Source organism: Bombus affinis, chromosome 15 (assembly GCF_024516045.1).
Source record: "Bombus affinis isolate iyBomAffi1 chromosome 15, iyBomAffi1.2, whole genome shotgun sequence".
NCBI lineage: Eukaryota > Metazoa > Arthropoda > Insecta > Hymenoptera > Apidae > Bombus > Bombus affinis.
Window position 1 is genome coordinate 4,163,279 of NC_066358.1, and position 19,162 is coordinate 4,182,440.

Sequence of the window (19,162 nt, forward strand, 5' to 3'; positions counted from 1 at the left end):
GTAAACTAAACATAAAACGTAAACATGAGAACACTCGTGTGACTTGTTATGCTTTTGATCTGCGGTTTTCATTTGTGCATTTATATTTACAATTAATTAAATCGGACAGTTATTTGAAGAGGAAATATATATCGAAATTAAAATCGGTCAGATATCTTGGTGTTTACGCGGAAAACGGAGGAATGCCTACAAAATCCATGCTCAGTGATCGCGTGTCCAGCGAAATTACTGTGACGGTTATCGCATTGAACATTTTATATCGCACGAAGCGCGTGTCCCGTTGCTCATCCTCGCTTCGCTGCTGTTTAATAGAAAACTCTTTACTTTAAATATAGGATCCAGTCTAACTTCGTACGGCCATTTAAAAGATTGTTAGGTAGAAATTTTTGTTTAGAAATTTCTCGAAACGTTTCCCCGTTTCTTGGAGAAACTTTTATACGCTTGGATCGTAGAAACGAGCAAATTAACTTCTTAATGAATTAAAAAGAATTAAAGATAGACATCGTCGTCATTATCACTACTATTAAACCTATAATAAGATATATTATTAAAAACTGTGATCAAAATCCTACTGTTAAACTTATTTTATTGCTAATTTTTAATTTTAAATTCTTGTAATTTTTTTTTTGTAACCTAGTTACATTATATCGTTTAGCCTTCTAGCTGTTTCGTTAAAATGTATAAAACCGAGACCGAACAACGACTATTGCAATAATGACTGTATTAATCGGAAAAAATAGATACGTATTTGATTATTCCTGTATTCTATGCGAGAGAGATTGACGTATAAAGGGACGCAAGTTACTCTCATCAAAAGTGAGTACATCCCTTTTACCCTTGGGCACGAACGTGCGTGTGCTCGCCAATCCTGTTTCAGCTTTGATAAATCGGGCCGCGCATGTTTATGCAATAACCGTGTGAGTTCTATTTAGATTACAGAGTCGTAGTTCTTATTTTGCGACGCACGTATATACGAGAGGAAGAAGGATGGATACGAACCTTGAAGCTTAAGGAAAATTCTTAGATAAAAATAACTGTCAATGAAAATAACGTAACGAACTATTGTAGTAGTATCACTGTAATTTCGACAGTGATTTCCGAGAATTTACTATCATAAAATATGTTACACAAGCGTTTTGCAAAATAGTTTTCAATTTTTATGGCAGTGTAGAATGTTTGCGCGAAATGTTTGAATGCAACTGCAACGAATTGAATCGATGGTCCTGATTCTCCAATATCGGTTGACGAGAAATCAGCGTTTCTATGATTTTTTTTTTTTTTTTTTTCAGAAAATAAATAAAAAAGGAAATAAGCGATTTTTGAAATGAAACGAAATATATACGTAGAAAAGAAGGGAAATAAATTGTCCAAATGAGAAATGCAATGAATCGTCTCGTGTACATTTTAAGAACGTGGCCATATATGTAATACATAATGGTTCACGAAAATAATTCGTATGTACATTTAAGTAACATTGATTTGGATCGAGTTAGTCAATTACCCATTAAACTAATGAGCCTGAATATTCAATGGGACCATCTCTAACATTTATATATTCAAAATCACTATTCATGCTGTATACTAGATTTCGACTAAAGTAAATTCATGTATTATATTTGCAGTGAGTAGCGCTGGTATATACGTTTTTAGATCGCTTTCGAATTTTACGAATATAACGATACGACGATCGTGTCTCGTTATACAGCGTTAATAAAATTTCGTAATATTCAGTACAATACGCGCATAAATTTTCCTGTGGTAAGTGTTGAAATACTTTCGTGATACACTGTATGTAATTCCGTTGAAATCGTATAAAATCCCATGAATCATATAGGAGTGGCAGTTACACGAACGAATAGCGTGCAATTCCCACAATTTTGTCGAATAGTTGAAACGAAGAACATAATAACGGGCAATTGAAATCGAGCGGGCGTGGGGGAAAAGAGAAACAGCATTTCCATCGATCGATTGAAAGCGTTGAGAGGTGGTTAAAATACGTTTGTTCATTGGGCCAATGCGCTGTCTCCCTCTATTCAGATAGCGACGAGTGCATTTCTGTATCTTATAGAACATGGAACAGGCACATTCGGCAGAAACCGCAGTGCCCTCTGGCCCTGTCCGACGTTACTTTATACAGCTTGAATCAAATTAAATCGGAATGTGCAGCCTCGTAACGAGGGACGTTCTGCTAATCCTCTTGCAATCAGATTTGCTATTGTGCGCCCAACGAAAAGAACTTTCCCTCTCTTTATTCTTGCTTTCTTCATTCTCTCTGTATTCCTTTCCTCTCTTTCTTCGTTCTTGGCCGTCGGTGCCGGCTAGTAATAAATTTGATTTTCCACAGGGTGATTACCGGTCGATTAATGGCAGAGCGACGTCTTACTTTTCGTTCGTGTCAATTTTTTCCCATTCATCCCGAATGGTTTTACGAATTTTCGTTTTTTTTTTTACCTCATGTGCTTTCTTTTCTTTCTTCTTCTTCTTTTTTTTTTTTTTGCCATTTAATTAATTTTCCTGATTGATCGGAAGATTGGAAAGGTTTTTCGACTGGATTCATTTAATATACGCTAAACGAGAGTATACGTACGTACATATATAAAATTTAATATTCATCGCTCGAAAGGTATTGATTTTAATATAGGTCTAATAAAATTACGATATAATAACAGATATGGGAGTAATGCACCTGATTCCATAGCGAGCCTGAATTAGAATTGAACAGTTTCGAGTGTATTATGCAAATTGTAATTAACTGATATTTGCTCGTAGTCTGTGGCCACCGCGGACAACTACGTCAGTGAACATTTATTACTGCAATTTATGAAATTGAAATTGGACTGTAATGCTGGCTGTGATCAAATTGAAATATTTGAGATGTAACTGTTCTTTAAATTAAATTGAAAGCTCTCTCGCTCGTGCTCGGCAACCGCATTTCACTGCTCGTCCCGTGAATCGCGTATGAATTAGAGGAGAGATTATTATTATTATAATTCGCGAATGGTCGTGGTCGTTTTTAGAGATTTTCTTTCAATCAGTCAGCTCGAAACAGTTATGTACTTTACCGTGATTTTGGTAGAGTTTTACGAAAATAAAATGTGCAACGGAATGAAAACATCGAAAAAGTGTCATCGTTGTTAAAAGCAGAAAAATAAACAGAGAGAAAAAATGTGGTTCTCTTTAAAAAGGAAGAGAACGTAGGTAAAAAAAAGAAAAAAAAGGAGAAGGTAGGAACGGAAGGTTTACAGAAGTATAGTATCCGTGTCTCAAAAGAGGCACTCGGAGCGTCAATAAACTTGTATAGGGACGCTCGTAAAATTTTTTTCTCGAAAACGAAGCAACATTCAAGTATGAAAGACCTTTTGAACTCGCCTTAAGTTTACCCGTATTTACGAGATTTCAGCTTAGACGTCACGCGGAATGAAAGATTAAGGGGGCAAACAAAGTAAAAGGGAAATACACGGTAAGGGTTAATAGTAATAGTGGGGGAAAACAGATTCGAAGTGAAAAGGGAGGGCGCGCGAGCGCGCGCGCGCGCGTGGAAACTACCAGGAGCAGAAGGGAGAGAACACAGAAGGAGGTGGAAAGAGAAACCCGCTCAAAGTTTTGGTCAATTGATCCTACGTTTAATCGAATTAATAAAGGACGCAAACGAAACTTTGTTGACGAATACCCGATACGCTTGAAAATGTCTGGTTTCCTGGGAAATATATTTACTTTGCTTCCCCTCGCGTTAATTCGATTTATTAGAACCACCAAAGTGGCATTGTTCTGAAAAGTTGAAACCGTTAGATCGACTGTCCCGTTTCTACGTTGAGATACAATTGACAAAAACATTTTTCACTTCGTTTCGGTTATGAATTCGTATATGGAGATTAGAAAACGAAATGCGATTACCAAGGTTTCTCGTGTTCGTTTGCAGTCCTTGGTTTCGTACGTACTACTTTCTTGTTATTAGGTATAAAAAGTTTGCTCGTGTTATTATTTGAAATTGTGAAACGTGGGACCGTGCAAGAGTTAGGTTATAAACGTACAGTTGGTAGCAAAAGTTTTCGGGCGGCGGTAGCAGCGGGCAAGAGCACGAAAATATTCGATTGAAATTTATATCGCGATCAATGTTCCCGTGGATTTTTAGAGGAGTTGAAAACTTGGGGGGAAAAGTATAAAAAGTATTTCGCAGAGGTGGAGTTTAATTTACTTTCGCAATAAAGTGCACGATTTTATTTTCTCATAAGGGAATAACGTAATGTAACTAACCTGTACGATGCCAAGTACCGAACACATCGCGCGCGCGCGCGCGCGCGAGCGTGCTTGTGTATTATTTCATTTAATGTAGTAAGAAGAAGTTGGCAATTGAAATAGTAAAAGCGTGGGCGTGTTGAGTTATATAAAAGCGCCCGTAAAACGCGAATGCTCTTATTTTTCCTCTTCTTTTTTTTATATATGTATATGTATATGTATATATATATATATGTAGGATATTGATCACTCCTACATTATGAACACAAACCAACGTCTTATTCTATTTCAACCTGTTTTATATATATATAATAATATATATAACCTGTATATATATATATATTGAAATAGAATTATGTTTTATATATATATAATAATATATATAACCTATAATATATATATATATAAACAGGTTGAAATAGAATAAAACGTTGGTTTGTGTTCGTAATGTAGGAGTGATCAATATTTAAAGACTTTGAAAGTAGGTAAATGCAGCGAATAAAAAGAAAGCAGGGTAAAAAGTTTGATGATGTTTTTAACTAGATGTTCTTTTATCATTAAAGGAAAGATTTCTGGTTTTTGCGGTATTTACTTATGCTTATAGCGGTGGCCTGATACAATTAAGTCGTTTTCTGATGGACGTCCGTTTGATTTAGTATTCGCGGTAATTTAATGGGCGAAGGTAAAGGAGAATGACGCATGAATAATTTATTTAGGAAACTGGAAAAAACCTTCGACTACACGCAACTCGTTCGAGATCATTTTATCCAAACGGTTAACAAGCTACGCTATGAATGTAAAATTACTTTTACTGTTTCGTACAATTCGTTAACAAATTTGCTTTCGGTTGATTTGCAACGAAGAGATGAACGTTTTATCCGTTGCGAAAGTTTCGTAAGAGAAAGATAAACATTTCTGGGCAACTTTTAGCAAAGGAGGAACATACCTGAACGTTCAAGGATTCAGTTCAAGATTATATTGGCAAAGAAGTCCGTAGAAAAGCCAGGAAGTTTAACGTTTGTAATCTCCGACAAACGTATAATTTAATATCGCGATCTTTAAAATGTTAACGAGCTCTTCAGAGAATTTCTAAGTGACTGCGAATGTACTTTAGTATTCAAATAAACGAAAACTATTGCTCCGATGTTAATACCTTTTGAAACTTAAGGAAACACTATGTCCAAGTGCAAAACAGATTTAAGGCTTTAGCAAGATAGCTAAAGATACAGACTCGACCAGATTCAAAATTTAGACGATACGTTCGTCGGATGAATTTCGAGTTTTTGAACTTCAAAAGGTTTTCGAGAAAAAGAGACGCAGGACTTTTGCTGGCGGATCTTTGGGGTAGGCACGTGCCGAACGCATTGTTCCTTTTTTGCCGAACACGAAACAGAAAAGAGCGGCTTTTCTTCGACGTGTAAACGGGACTTTATGCGCTGGTTATTCATGCCATTCGCGTGTACGTACGAGCTTTCGCACATTTACGCTACTCATTCATACAGGGAAAGAGATATAAATACGCGTGCGCGTTTGCGAACACGTGCGCATACACCCACGATGCGTAACGACCGTGTAAAGTCCCCTACTCTTTTCCGAATCTCCGCCACTCTACGATTTCCCCACTCCTTCCATTGCCATCTCCTCGTCGTCCCCGTTATTATTCGAAAACCTTTTATTTATTTATGGAATACATTTCAAGATTCAATTTTGTCCACCTAAGTACATACTCGCCTCGCTTATATCCGTCGTTTGTTTGTCCTTTGTTTGTCCGTTTTGCTTTATACTTTTCACGTCTCTGATTCTTTCCTTCTTTCTCCGATTGTTTTATGTGTTCGAGCGCAAAGCATACACGTTGCTCCGTCAATGAATTCTGATCGCGCTAAACCTTGTACCGACGGTCGGTAAAAAGTCCCTCTTGCAGAAGTTTGTAAAGTGAGAACACGTTCACCTAGTTGCAATTATGTACTCTGTTTAATTCTGTTCTTGACACTCTGTGTCGTTTGGTCGCGAGCCGTTTTCACATCCACGGCTAACCGTCGTGCCAAACGTGGTGCACGCATGTTTATTTGCATCCGTGGATATTAAGAGTGGTAAGTTTGATTATCTTCCTTGGAAACTCGCCACAAAATCGATCAGTCGAGTGTTTCGTTTCATTTAAAGCATTACCCGAGTTTCGGTACTCGGAAAACGGAGACCATTTCGCAAACAGCGCGGACCAAAGTTTCCAACTTAAAAGAAGTTTGGACAACGATTAGCTTCTGATTAAAACAAGAAGATCGATGTTGTAACGGAAGAGTAATTTAAAGCAAACTAATGTCAATCAAAGAAACTGTATTAAATTACGTTATGCTAACGCAACGAATATAATTTGCATATTACTCGCAAGTACATGCAAATCCAAGGAATTACTCGGCATCTATGTTTTACCTGGAAAAGAGTGCGCCACCGTATACGTAACTGGGAATAAACGTGGTTATTATTAGAAGAAATTGTATGCGGATATAACTAATAATGACGTGTAATAGTATTTTCGTCTCATGGTGGAAACTGAAGGCTTGGAAATTCGGTAGCCGCATACATAAGCGGCAGAAGCACGATTAAACTTTAAAATGCAATTATCTCAAAATAACTGTGCTCGGCAGTTAGCAAGTCTGCGCTCAGTAGGGCAACGTAACCCTTATAATTGCTCTGAATTAATACATCAAACAGCTATGTTATCTAACATGCACTGTACTATGGTATGAATGATACTATCTGTAATTGCATATTCTGTTTAGAATTACGCTTTCAGAATTGGTTTATGCACATCATCTAAATATCTCAGTGTTCGAAATTTATTTTTTCTTCCTCTATCCTTTTCTATCGTATATTTATTTAACGCCATAAATTTATTTAATAATTTATTTAATAGATATATTATTAAGAAAACCTGTTTGGAAACGCTCGTTGGAGTATTTTGGTCGACGCAACTTTTACCTAAATTATAAACACCATATAGAGAGTTTTCGAAAGCAGCCTTTCAACTCCAATAGAATTATTCTTTCTACAGGCTTTTCTCTTTTCCCCCGTTTATCCTTTGTTACTCTTTCAAAGAATTCTTTTTATCTTGCTTGTGAAATTTGTTAAATTCTTTCTGAAAAATACTAACAATATTACATTTTCACGTGGAAAAAGTTAAAATCGACGTAACTAAAATTGTTTTGCTTCTTTATGCCGTGAATTTTCCAATCTATTATAAAAATTTCTAGCTAAATGATGGCTCGGTTAACAGGTTGAAAACTTTGTTTGTTGAACAATATTTCAAGCATTCGATGCTCTCGTAATATTTCCATCGTTCATTATAAAAATAAAGCGAAACTAAGGCACAACTTTTAATGCAATTAGAAATTCGCTCTTTTCGCGCGGTCGTGTCGGAAGAAAAATTGAAGTTGAGTTAATTAATAAAGTTGGAGATTGAAGGCAGATGCTTGGGAGAATTCGCAGAATGCGAAAAATTTACGACCAAACTATTCGATCGCGAAGTTCGTCAAATTGTCCTGCTGTGATCGTTTAAAATATCAAACGCTGTATGTTCGTAGGATCGCGTAATTATTGTAATTTATTAGATTTTCGTGAGCAATGCGACGAGCAATATCGTTGGGAATTCTGTAAACGTCGGGAAACATTAGGAAGAAAGGAAGGAAGGGAAAATGTTGGTGAATCGTGGATGGTTATTCTCACCAAATGCCGTGTTGCGAAAATCGAGATGAGCGAGACTTCCATTTCGCTATTGCTCATTCCACCTCTTCAGCGACTATGTCAAGATGAAATTCTCGAAATAGACGACTTCGCAATGGAGAGAAACGTGCAACAGGGACACTAAAGAACCAAAGAATCAGAGTGAAAATGAAAATTCGGTTAAGACTCTTTTAATCCTATCTAAATCGTTGTTGCACAATTTTATTCGACGTTGCTCGCATATTTAACGAGTCGTCAAACTGTTCTTCATGATTTCCAATATTATTGTTACGGCTCTTTTGTACAATAGTTCACCGACTAATAGTGTTAGTAAAATCGATTTCACGATTTTATATAATATTTGTCGAGCAGGATAATCAAATCAAAAATTCCATTTCATGTCTTGCTGTAACATTTTCTACCATTGTACGTTGATGTTTAATAGATTTACGAATTGTACAATTTTGCTAGCAATATCAATTAAGATTCACTAATTAATATTTTAAGAAATGTTTTAACATAGTCAACAAATCTTTCGTACATTTTCGATTATTAGAAAATTGTTTAATCATAGAAGAGCATGATCCGATTCTAAACTGTCGAATTAACGTGGCAATTAAATGGTTAATGACATTTGGTGATTACGTCGATAGATTCTCGAATATCTTAAATTTTAATAAGGAAAGCCAATTTCATCTTGGTAAGAAGTTGGATGCGCAATGCGAACTGGCTACGTAATTAAACTCCCTTTTTCCGTGGCTCGAATGTCCTTTAATATGTAAAACGAGTCAATTAGAATATCAAACGTGACCTCAAACGAGAACACGCACTGCTGTACTAAAATAGCGTGGATACACCACTTTACCAGCCGCCCCTTTTCCCGAGAATCGTTTCACCTTCCGCAATCGTAGCTTCTTTTGCAATCATTTTCGGATCTCCTGCACTCGGGATCTCCTTCACTCGTGAAACATCAAACAAATTGTTTTCCTTCTCCGTAACTCTCAAAGTTGTTCGATAAGAACAACAGCGAATGCAAAAAAGTGAAAGATTTATTTTACAAATAAAATTCGATAATCTTTTGCTATATTTATGAATCAATTTTAACTGTATTTAATTAACATTGTCCGTTCATTTTCTGTTTCAGGTACTAACTTGTTGTTTATTTTCCGATTCGTTTATGGATGGTATAAAAAAGGACTCATTTAGGTGAGACGTTTCATGTACAAATGAGAATAAAGAAAAGCGTTTTAGAGCGATCGAGCAAAATTGCCAAAAGGATTAACGATGCTTGAGACGAGCGTTGCAAAATTGACAAATGGTTATTCGAATTGTTGTAATAAACCACAATACGATGCCAGCCACAACTGAATGTAAATCGAACAAGGTCGCTGCGCGCCTATTGAATCAGGCTTTATGCGTTTTGACATTGAGCTTGCAATCTGAAAACGATGTCGTTTTCGTTCTTAACCTTATAGCAGATTTAATGCACGAGAAAATGAACAGTGACGAATGTTTATGCTTCTTCGTGGACACGTTGACGATATTTCTTCTCAGCTTCCAACCGGACGTATAAATTTATTAATCCTGTCAAATCTGAAAAGATTATTTTTTCCATGCTCCACCGTCGAGCCATTAAAAAAAAAAAAAAAAAAAAAAAAGAAAAGGAAAGGAATAAAAAAATGTATACGTAAAAAGCAGTATATCGTAGTCAAACGATTGAAGGGGTTTTAGTAGTACATATACGCATTCTGTGGCAAAGCGATTCGAACGTTGGCATAGCTGATCAGACAAGAATGAAGTTGGTTAAACGTGAAAATAAAGTGCTCTCTGGAAGCTTTACGCCAAGCACGTACACGCAAGCTGCAATTTGCATGCTTTTATGCGGTGCGAAGTTTACAACAAGCGCGTACACGTGCCACCGCCGGAAAAGTTTCCTGTTTTTCTTACGAACTGCTCGTTCGAGGGGATATCCGAATGGATAAATTACGTCGTCGCTCTCGGCTGCCTTGCGACGCGTGCCGCGCGTCTAGGGGAAAAAAAGTTCCCCACTCGAGAGTTTTTTTTCCTAACCTTGTCACCGATACTATACGAAATAAGCTTATTAAATCACTCACAGCCGGGATAATTAAATAAACGACTATGATGATTTGAATTTTGCAAAGTTTTAATTATCTATCTTTAATTTTGGAGCTTTGTAAAGAAAAACCTATATAAACAGCATTCTCTAATTAGATACTTGAAACTTTGATTTACTTTCTAAATATAAACCGGACAAAGTTGCTCGGAAAGCTGTAAGTTGTTGTAAAAATTGAAACTAAAACTTCCGACGCAATTTGCTCGATCCACTGTTTCATCTTATGAACCTTTTTCGCAGAAAGCTTCTCAATTATCGGTTTAGAACAAATTGCTAGCTGTGTACAATTATGTGCCACGTGAAGTTTCCGTTTGTACTGTACGAACGAAATTGCCGAACGTTTCTACTTATTCTCCGAATTCTTCGCATACCGACGGCTTCGTATGCAAACGTTCGAGAATTTACATATTTGAAAACAAAAATGGCAGTACGATATCGCGTGCGATAACGTTCGACTCGCATTCAAATTATTAATACACTTATCGTGTCTATCGCTTCTTTTTCTTTTACATTTTATGTCCCATTATAATCGCAATGATCGTTACGACGGCATTAATCTTCTTTAATTTGCGTAGAATGTTGCGAGTTACTTAGAAACGCGTCGTCAATCCTTGCGTGTTTGATCAAGTTTTCCGATCATGCTCATACTGTTCATAGCCTTATACATATGTAGAGGAATCGTATTAATCAGGGAAGATATGCTGAAATTATCTTGAATCATATTCATCCTTCTCACATATAGTGGCTTGTTAAAGTATTTCCATGCTTATCATAGAAAATTCTTGAAAATGAATTCTTGCTAATGAATTTTCAAAATATTCCACGCCTAATATATTCGTAATACCTCGAATTGTACAATACCTCGAATACATTCGCTAACTACTGTATTAAGTAACGATAATTACGACTGCGTAATAATATTTCGTTAATCTCGAATTAATTGGCAGCTCGTTCGAAGGCACGACAAACGATCGAAAATTGTCCTTAACTTGTCCGTGACAAATTCGATTCCCTGTGACATAAACGTCGCTGATGGTGTTGCGTAATTTTACGTAATTACTCCCTCGTCGCTGGAATAGCTGCTTCGTCCGTAGTTTATACTGAAGCACGCGGATCATTAATATCCGAAATTCTTGGCCTTTCTTCTCCCGATTGAACGGTCGGCTTGCGTATCTGGCATTTTCGTTAAAAAAAAGAAGTGCCGTTTATTACGATGGGCAAGGCGTATCGGCGTAAAACGACCTTGATAAGAGATTCAGGGAAATAGAGAATGAATGAACTGGCAGGCTGATCGATCTTTCGATAGTTACGTCGTAACGTTGACAGAAACAAAAAGACGAATTGCAGAAGAAGAAGGCACGACTAGATGCGAAGAGTGCGGATAGCAACCAAGAGAAGGGAGGAGAACGCAAGGTGGAAAGAAGTTGCAGCGAAATAAATTATGCAAAATACTTTCCTTCGTTGGAATATGAAATCGCGCCACGGAGTTTCTCGTCACACGAGGCAAAAGAATTCACTTTGCCGCGGCGAATCAGAGACAGAGAGTAAAAAATAAATTCGATAGTATTCTGATTCGGCGTTATCAAATCCGATTGTTGACGAGCACAACAGTAGCGCGAAGGATTGTTCTATTTGTGCACGTTGTATCATCTTCTCTCTTTTTTTTTTTTATGCATTTTTAATATATTTTATATTTATGGAATATCCATTGCTTTAAAAAAGCAAGACGAAAGTAAAAGATAGAGAAGTGAAAAAAATTACGAGAATATTATGAGATACTACCAAGTTAAAAGTTATATGAAATCCGTGAGGAGAAACATCGATCTGCTGGTGGCTAATTGAACTACAAGGGAGGATAACTTTCACAAAATATTATGTAGTTTGGAACAAGTTCATCGCGGTTTTATAGTATTCTTTAGCCTGTCAGAACTTTTGAATACCACGCTGTGAGACAGAACTTTTATTTACTTTTGACGGGCGGAGGGTGGAAGTTCCAGATTCCATCTCCCTTCTCTTCCGATACTCCGCCTCCGGAGAAAATAAAACCTATTCGTCATCATACGTGTCATGGTTTCCGTGGAGAGTTTCAATAGACGTTGCTAAAGATATATGTATTTCCCACATCTCACATTCCACATTCCTTATTTCGTTTCTCAAATCTTATATTCTCCGTCCCATATACTAACATCCCACATCCAATATTCCCTATCCTACATCGCTATTCCATTCCTTACATTTTATCCTGCGTTCCACGCTCCGTTTTCCATATGCCAATTTAATAATTCCAACTTTTCGAATTATACGTGGGGGAAAATCCAGAGAATGCCCACGAAATATAATTTTCTCGCAAATGTCGCGAAAACACCGTCATCTCCCACAAGCAAAATTCTTTGTACCACAAAATGAAATTCGCCTCTCCGAGTCGTGTCAGTCCGATGTTCCCAGCAACTCTGAAATCCTCACTTCGCACGAACGAAATTCGCCATTGTAGAATTGAGCTTGAGATGTGCGATCTCACGCTAACGACATATGTATTGTAATTTCTCGCCAGTCCTATGCTTCCCAATTAAAACTTTATCGACTCTCCGTAGAAACTTGGAAATTACAATTAAAAAAACGCTGTACGCGTCGTAACGTAACGATGAAAAACGTAGCGATTTATTACGGTTAAACCACGAGACGTAAAATTACTTCCACCACCTGCTTGTTTCTGAGGGAGAGAGAGAGGGAGAGAGAGAGAAAAAGAAAAGAATCACGATGATATTTATTTACTAATTCGAATAAAGAAAGCATAATAGAACGAAAAGTAATGGCATACCAAGAGGAGAAGAAACATTTTCAACGAAGAGTTATACCGTTCTCGTGTAACAGGGACTGATGAGAGAACGGTCAGTCACGGGGAATATAAACGGATTACATGCCTCGAATGCATTTCTTTCACCTATCGCCCCCTACCTCTGTGCCTTGTCCTCTTCACCTGAAACAGTAATACTCGGTCCCTTCCTACGGATACCTGGCCACAGATTTCTCGGACGATAATTAAGGCGAAACGAGATGAGTTCCTCTCTTGGCTTTTTGAATGAGTCACGTTTCCGACAGTCGCTAAACGAGCCACGAGATATACGCAATATCATTTACAAATCTCTGCCGCTGCGTTTAATTGATTTCTCATCAAAGCAAACAAATATTTGCTCCTCTATATTTATTCTCGTGATTTCATCGAGATTGCGAATATTTAGAGAAACAGGATTTTCTATTTATGCTTGTATAGTGGCGGTTTTCCCATAGAGGAGTTTTCCCAAAGAAGTGTTTCCATATCGGCCGCGTATTTTATTTTATTTTTTTTTTTTTTTTTATCTAATTCCCTCGTTTCGCTCTAGCGGCTTCCAATTCGAAATAGTTTTTACATTTTCATCGTTTCGCTGACAAATAAATCTTCCGACGAAGATGAATCGTTTTACGTGTTTATTACTGCAATTGCAGAAAAACAAGCACGGTCTTCAATCTTGTTTCACCCCCGTTGTTCCGCATTCGGATTATTTTATTTCGTTTCGTTCGTTCACAGGTTTTATTATTTTTCTGTTATGCCCGCGATGAATAAATGCATCGGGAAGCATTATTGTCATTGGTAATAATTTACGATGCTCGATCGGGCGTTACATAAAATTATTAACGTTACATTAATGATCGTTATCGCGTGTCGCATAATTCTCTGCCGGACGCGTCGTAAATTTTTTTTTAAATCGATACTTATATATATATCCATTGTTTCCATTGTTTTCCTTTCTCATTTATCTTGTATAAATCGGTTTCTTAAAAATCGTCAAAGAAGGGAAAAATTGAATCATCGAGCGGAGGGGAAAAGACGACGAAAGGTATGGAATTGTTTTATTTCTAAGATTATCTATGTTAAGTAATTAAAGGCTCTCTTTCGGCTTGACACAACTCTCTGATACTTTCGTTCGAAGGGAGAAATAGTCCCGAGGAGAAAAATACGCTTGACGTGGCACTGAGAAAATATTGCGGTGTATGAAACGGAGACACTTTATCGCTACGATATATATCATTCTATTCACTTACTCGCGCGTTGCTTTTCGAAATGATAGTAAGTAGCAGGAAGAGAAGGGTAAGAAGAATCCGCGCTATGAGAATTTTCAGCGCGAAATAAAAAGCAGGCCTGTTTCATAAATGGCCGGACACGCGAACGCGCTCCTAAGGAGAAGGGAATTGTAAGTACCTGCCTCTTAAAAATCGTCGAATTTTTGCGATGAAAGGGTAGTAAGTAATTTTCCAGAGATTGCAAGCCGACGAATAAAGCGATAAAATATATTCGGAATACGTCGTTCCTTGGAAATTAGACTCTGTGGAAATGCAAATTTAATTTGCGAGTTCCCATTGGAAAGCGTTGTGTACAATTTAAGCGTTGTTAAACTTTCTCTTGAACAAAAACTCTTTTGTTTGCTCGTGTGTATGTATGCGCGCGCGCGTGAATTAGTGAAGAGGCTGGTAAAAAAGCCACGACAGTTTATACTCGTACGTTTTTATAAAAATATAAGCGGGTTCGCGGTAATATTAGCTCGGGGGTTAATATTACAAGCCATAATTCCAATCTTATCGGTTTCCGATACGCGCCGCTATCGAAACGTTGAAAAGTACATTGTAGCAAAATCACGGGTGCAACAATGTCCATCGTATCACAAAGTACACAAATACGGGGCCGGTACACATGGCAAAGTGAAATAATATATGGAATGCAAGTCGGATTACATTTGCATCTGTCATCCGAATATCTCCGTCCTCTCCATATATGTAGATGATGTTGTCACGATTCATCGGAAATTCGCCGTCAATCTGATTACAAATTTCAAACCAGTATTGAATTCCGTTCGATCCTGGTGTCATATTTGTGTGACAGTGCAGCAAGCATTGACCGTTCGGCCGTTCTCTGTGGATTTGTGTGTACACACACCCTATGGCCTCCCCTATATCTACCTCTGTCTCACTTAATTCATTCTCTATAGCGCGTTCCATTTCTTCGTGTCTCGCTCTATTCTACCATCGAAGAATTCCTATCCCCCTGCGCATCTTCCCCAGCTGTTCTTCCTCGCCGAGGCTGTTGCAACCGAAATTGTTGCCCGATGCTTTTTCATGGAGAATAACTCGACGAATGTCTTCTCGACGATCGTAAAAATAACTTTATCGTGAATACAAGAGTCTATTTAACGCTGCTCGAGTGTACCCTGTTGGTGAAACACCGTCTATACACGTATCGTTGGTGTGCACACACGAAACTGAATTCTCCGCACGCGCACTTGAATAGTGCATCATATAAATACGCGCGCGCGTGCAAAGAGGGGGAGCGTTTACACGAAACACGCGTAAACGTATGCAGCGAGGGATGCTGGCGTATGCGTGTAAGTAAATGTAGCTGCATACGGTGCACATTACGAGGAGTATCCATGGAGTGGAGATCGTTCTCCTCGCGTTGCCATTCCCCACTCTTCGGTGTAACCTCTTCCACTGCTTGCTCCCGCCTTATTTATCACAGTAATTCTCAATAAACTACTCGCTTCCCTTGTCTCTTGCTTACTCATGAAGTAATAAAGTGAATTTACTCCAATCTACAGCCTCTTTCATCGAACGATTCTCGTTTTATACGCTGTCCCTTATTTGATTTCTCTTCTTCTTTCTTGCTTCTCTACTTGCTTTTTCATATCCCTTTTATTCCATCTGGATGTTCTTTCTTGTTCGTTCATCGAATAGAAAGTATTTCCGCTTCTTCGGTTATTTATACTATGCGAGTGGTTTTCGAGTAGCTATTATATATTTGGAAATTATCGATCGCTACTTGGATGGTACTTGACTGGCACAGGAGTTTATGTTCGTTATTAAGTGGCGCTTATATGACGCTTTATATACGTTGGGATTTTTTTTACACAGAGCAAGACAACTTGTCCCTTTGATTTTTAACATTTATCGGCGGACGATCATCTTTCGTTTCTTTTTTTCACTTTCTCTGGTATTTTTCAGCAACGAGCAAGCACGCGAGAGTTGGACAGTTTACAAGGTTAATTTGATAACCCGGCTCGTTAACGAGTACAAACTAATTAGGCTATAAAGTCGGCAATAATGTCAGTCGTAATAGTTTCGCCAAGTAATCACTGTGAACGGGGTCGTTAATTTTTACGATCGAATTTCTCACCGTGCATTCCTGTCGGCCTGCAAGTGCCAACGATATATGCACGTTTCCTTTTCGTTTTTCGGACGACAATGACAGTAAAATCAATTGAAAGTAAAGCCATACGAGAAAAGAAGGACAGACGCGATATCTGTTTCGTAAAACTTTATCAAAGAAAGATTAAAAATTCTTTCGTTATTCCAGCCTTGTAAAGAAATATTCACAAAGGCAAAAAAGAGAGAAAGGGTATAAAAGGAAAGAAAGAGGAGCGTCAGCGAATATTCTCAGCTGGATGAATCGTAAGTGCAACTATAAACGTCGATCATTGCAATGCTGTCAGTGGAACGATGTTTCGTTAGTTATCGGCTGCCATTGAACACGTACAATACACCGGTCCGGATCACGGACGAGGAAATGATCTGTTACTGGTGAATCATGAATATATCCGTAAGGTTAAGTGGCGAGGACGAATAAATAAATGGCTGGTGGCTATGCGAGCAAGCACAGAAATGGGGAACATAGTAAAATCGAATGGTCTATTATACGCGGGAACAATAGGCTACGGGCAGACGAACGAAATTGTAATTAGACGCAAGATGCGCGTACAATATGCCAACGTTACAAGTAGAACGATCCGAATAGGTTCAGACTTAGAGAGAAGGATGATGGAGGAACACATAATACGGGATATGCGTAAACAGTTATTATCAGCGATAAACTCGTATTTAGTTGATTCTGGCGTATGATATGAATTTATTAGCTTGAAATTCGATCTGTCATCCTTCGTTTAACTAAATTATTCCTTCTAATCACTGGACAAATTTTTCCGAGATTTTAATATTAATTTCATATACATCACGCGAGACGTGAGTTAACGACACACAGGAAAGGGTTAACGATAATCTTCTTCTACGAACGATCTCGGATTATCACAAAGCGATGTGAAGAGGAAAATGAAAGCGTCGAAGGCCCTTTAAATTTTCATTATCGATATTCGATAACGGAGTGTACTGTGATACGTGACTATCCAGATAATTCCATCGTTTGAAATTCTTTCTCCCAACGAAAGAATAATTAATTACACCCTCGATTATATTATTTGAATTTAAAATAGCAAATAATATTATTCGAGTTCGAAAATTGATATAGATCGAAGAGACGGCAAAGAATCCGGCGCTTTCGTATTGAAACTTTTCAAGCGACTATGAATGCTGGTTCCAAATATATAATGTTTTTCCAATTGTAGAACTTTCAAGAATATTTTTAAAGAACTTCCGAAGAATAGTAAAACATTTTCAATATATACATATATCGAATGGAATTTTAATATGAATTTAAATTGGTGGTTTTAGTTTTAAATCTGTATATCGATTTCTCGATTTAATATGCATTTCGATGCATTCGTAAAAAAGGCAAAGAATATTTTAATTCATTAAAAAAGCGATAGTATTTGATCTTCGTACACACTGTAATTTTGTTCGTTGTGGATACGTGATACAGTATGATATAAGAAGAAAACAATACTTTATTAAATTCGGTGAACTGAGTGATATTAATCGTGATAAGTAATACGATAGAATTTATGGGAAATGTTACATTATCGGGCAATGTAATATGTGAAACGTAAATATGATAATGTTAAACTTTACGATTCTGGCGGTATTTTAGTTATTATCTAAATTACGTGGGATCCGGCAAAGCGGTTCTCGGTTAATTACGATGGTAGAAGTAAGTAGGAAGTATAGGGCAAATTACGCGACGCAATTCGATGATATTGCGTTTTCGTGAATCGCAAAGCTAATATGCGTCACAAGATACGATTCATCATTGCCGGTTGGAATGCGATCATTGGTATTGTCGTCATTACCGTCGCAGATGAACATGTTAACCTAGCTCTAATGTGAAATGAGTTGCAGGGAAGCAAATATCGATACGTTGTACGATCCACGATAACATACACTTGACGTTTATATTCGGACAGGCTTTCGGAATATCTGTCTGCTGCACAGTGTACGCGAATTCACTTGATAACAACCCATGCATATTGACCGTCGATAAGGTAGACTTTAAGCTGCATCCACATTTTATACTCCTTTTATTGATTAATATTTTTCAAATGCGATTTTTAAAATTGTCGCTATATTTTATATACGGTGTTCGACATTATTCAGAATTATTTAAAACTATTTAATATTTGAATAGCGAACACGGAAGTTTAATAATAATATAATTAACGTTGTAACATTTTAATGAGAACTTGAGCGTTATGTTGTTTCTGTTTTACATAAAATATTCGATACACGGGGATGGGAAAAGTTACGCGAATTATATGAAAATTATCATTGCCTCTAATGCTTACAAAGAGAAATGATTTCATTATCGTCAGATATATTCACCAGCCCGTTACTGAAACGTAAGCAATAACCGAGAGTGGTAGATTTTCATTTACTCGGCATCGTTGCTTCCATTTCTGCATACAGCGGGAATCAGTTTGAATAGAAAGTAAGCGAAGCGAGCCCTCTGTGCGCGTTTATTGTGTTTTATATCATTTTTAAATTGTTACTCAGCACACAGATTTCGTGTGTATGGAATTGGATAAAACTCGTGTTTTTCAAAGTAAATATTTCTCTATGGTACATGTATATGTATATATATATATATAAATATGGAGATGTATATCCCAACGAAAATAATAATGATATTAAATCTCTCCGAGTGAATTACGTTGCCTCGATAAATTGATGCGAAGCGTCGAATATTTTTCAGGAGTTTAAGGCGACACTTAATTGGGAGCGACCTATAAATAATCGTAGTCAAGTTTTATCATTATTCAGCACGTTTTATTAACGTCTTCTTCGCTGAGACGTTTTTAATTAATCACTCCGCGATAAAGCGGC

At 37.3% G+C, this 19,162-nt stretch overlaps 1 protein-coding gene across 5 annotated transcripts in view; it reads left to right on the forward strand.

Annotated features, from left to right (window-relative positions):
- LOC126924922 (mastermind-like domain-containing protein 1) overlaps positions 1-19,162 on the forward strand; it is a 172,081-nt gene that overhangs the window by 115,132 nt on the left and 37,787 nt on the right. The gene's annotated exons all lie outside the window — the stretch shown is intronic.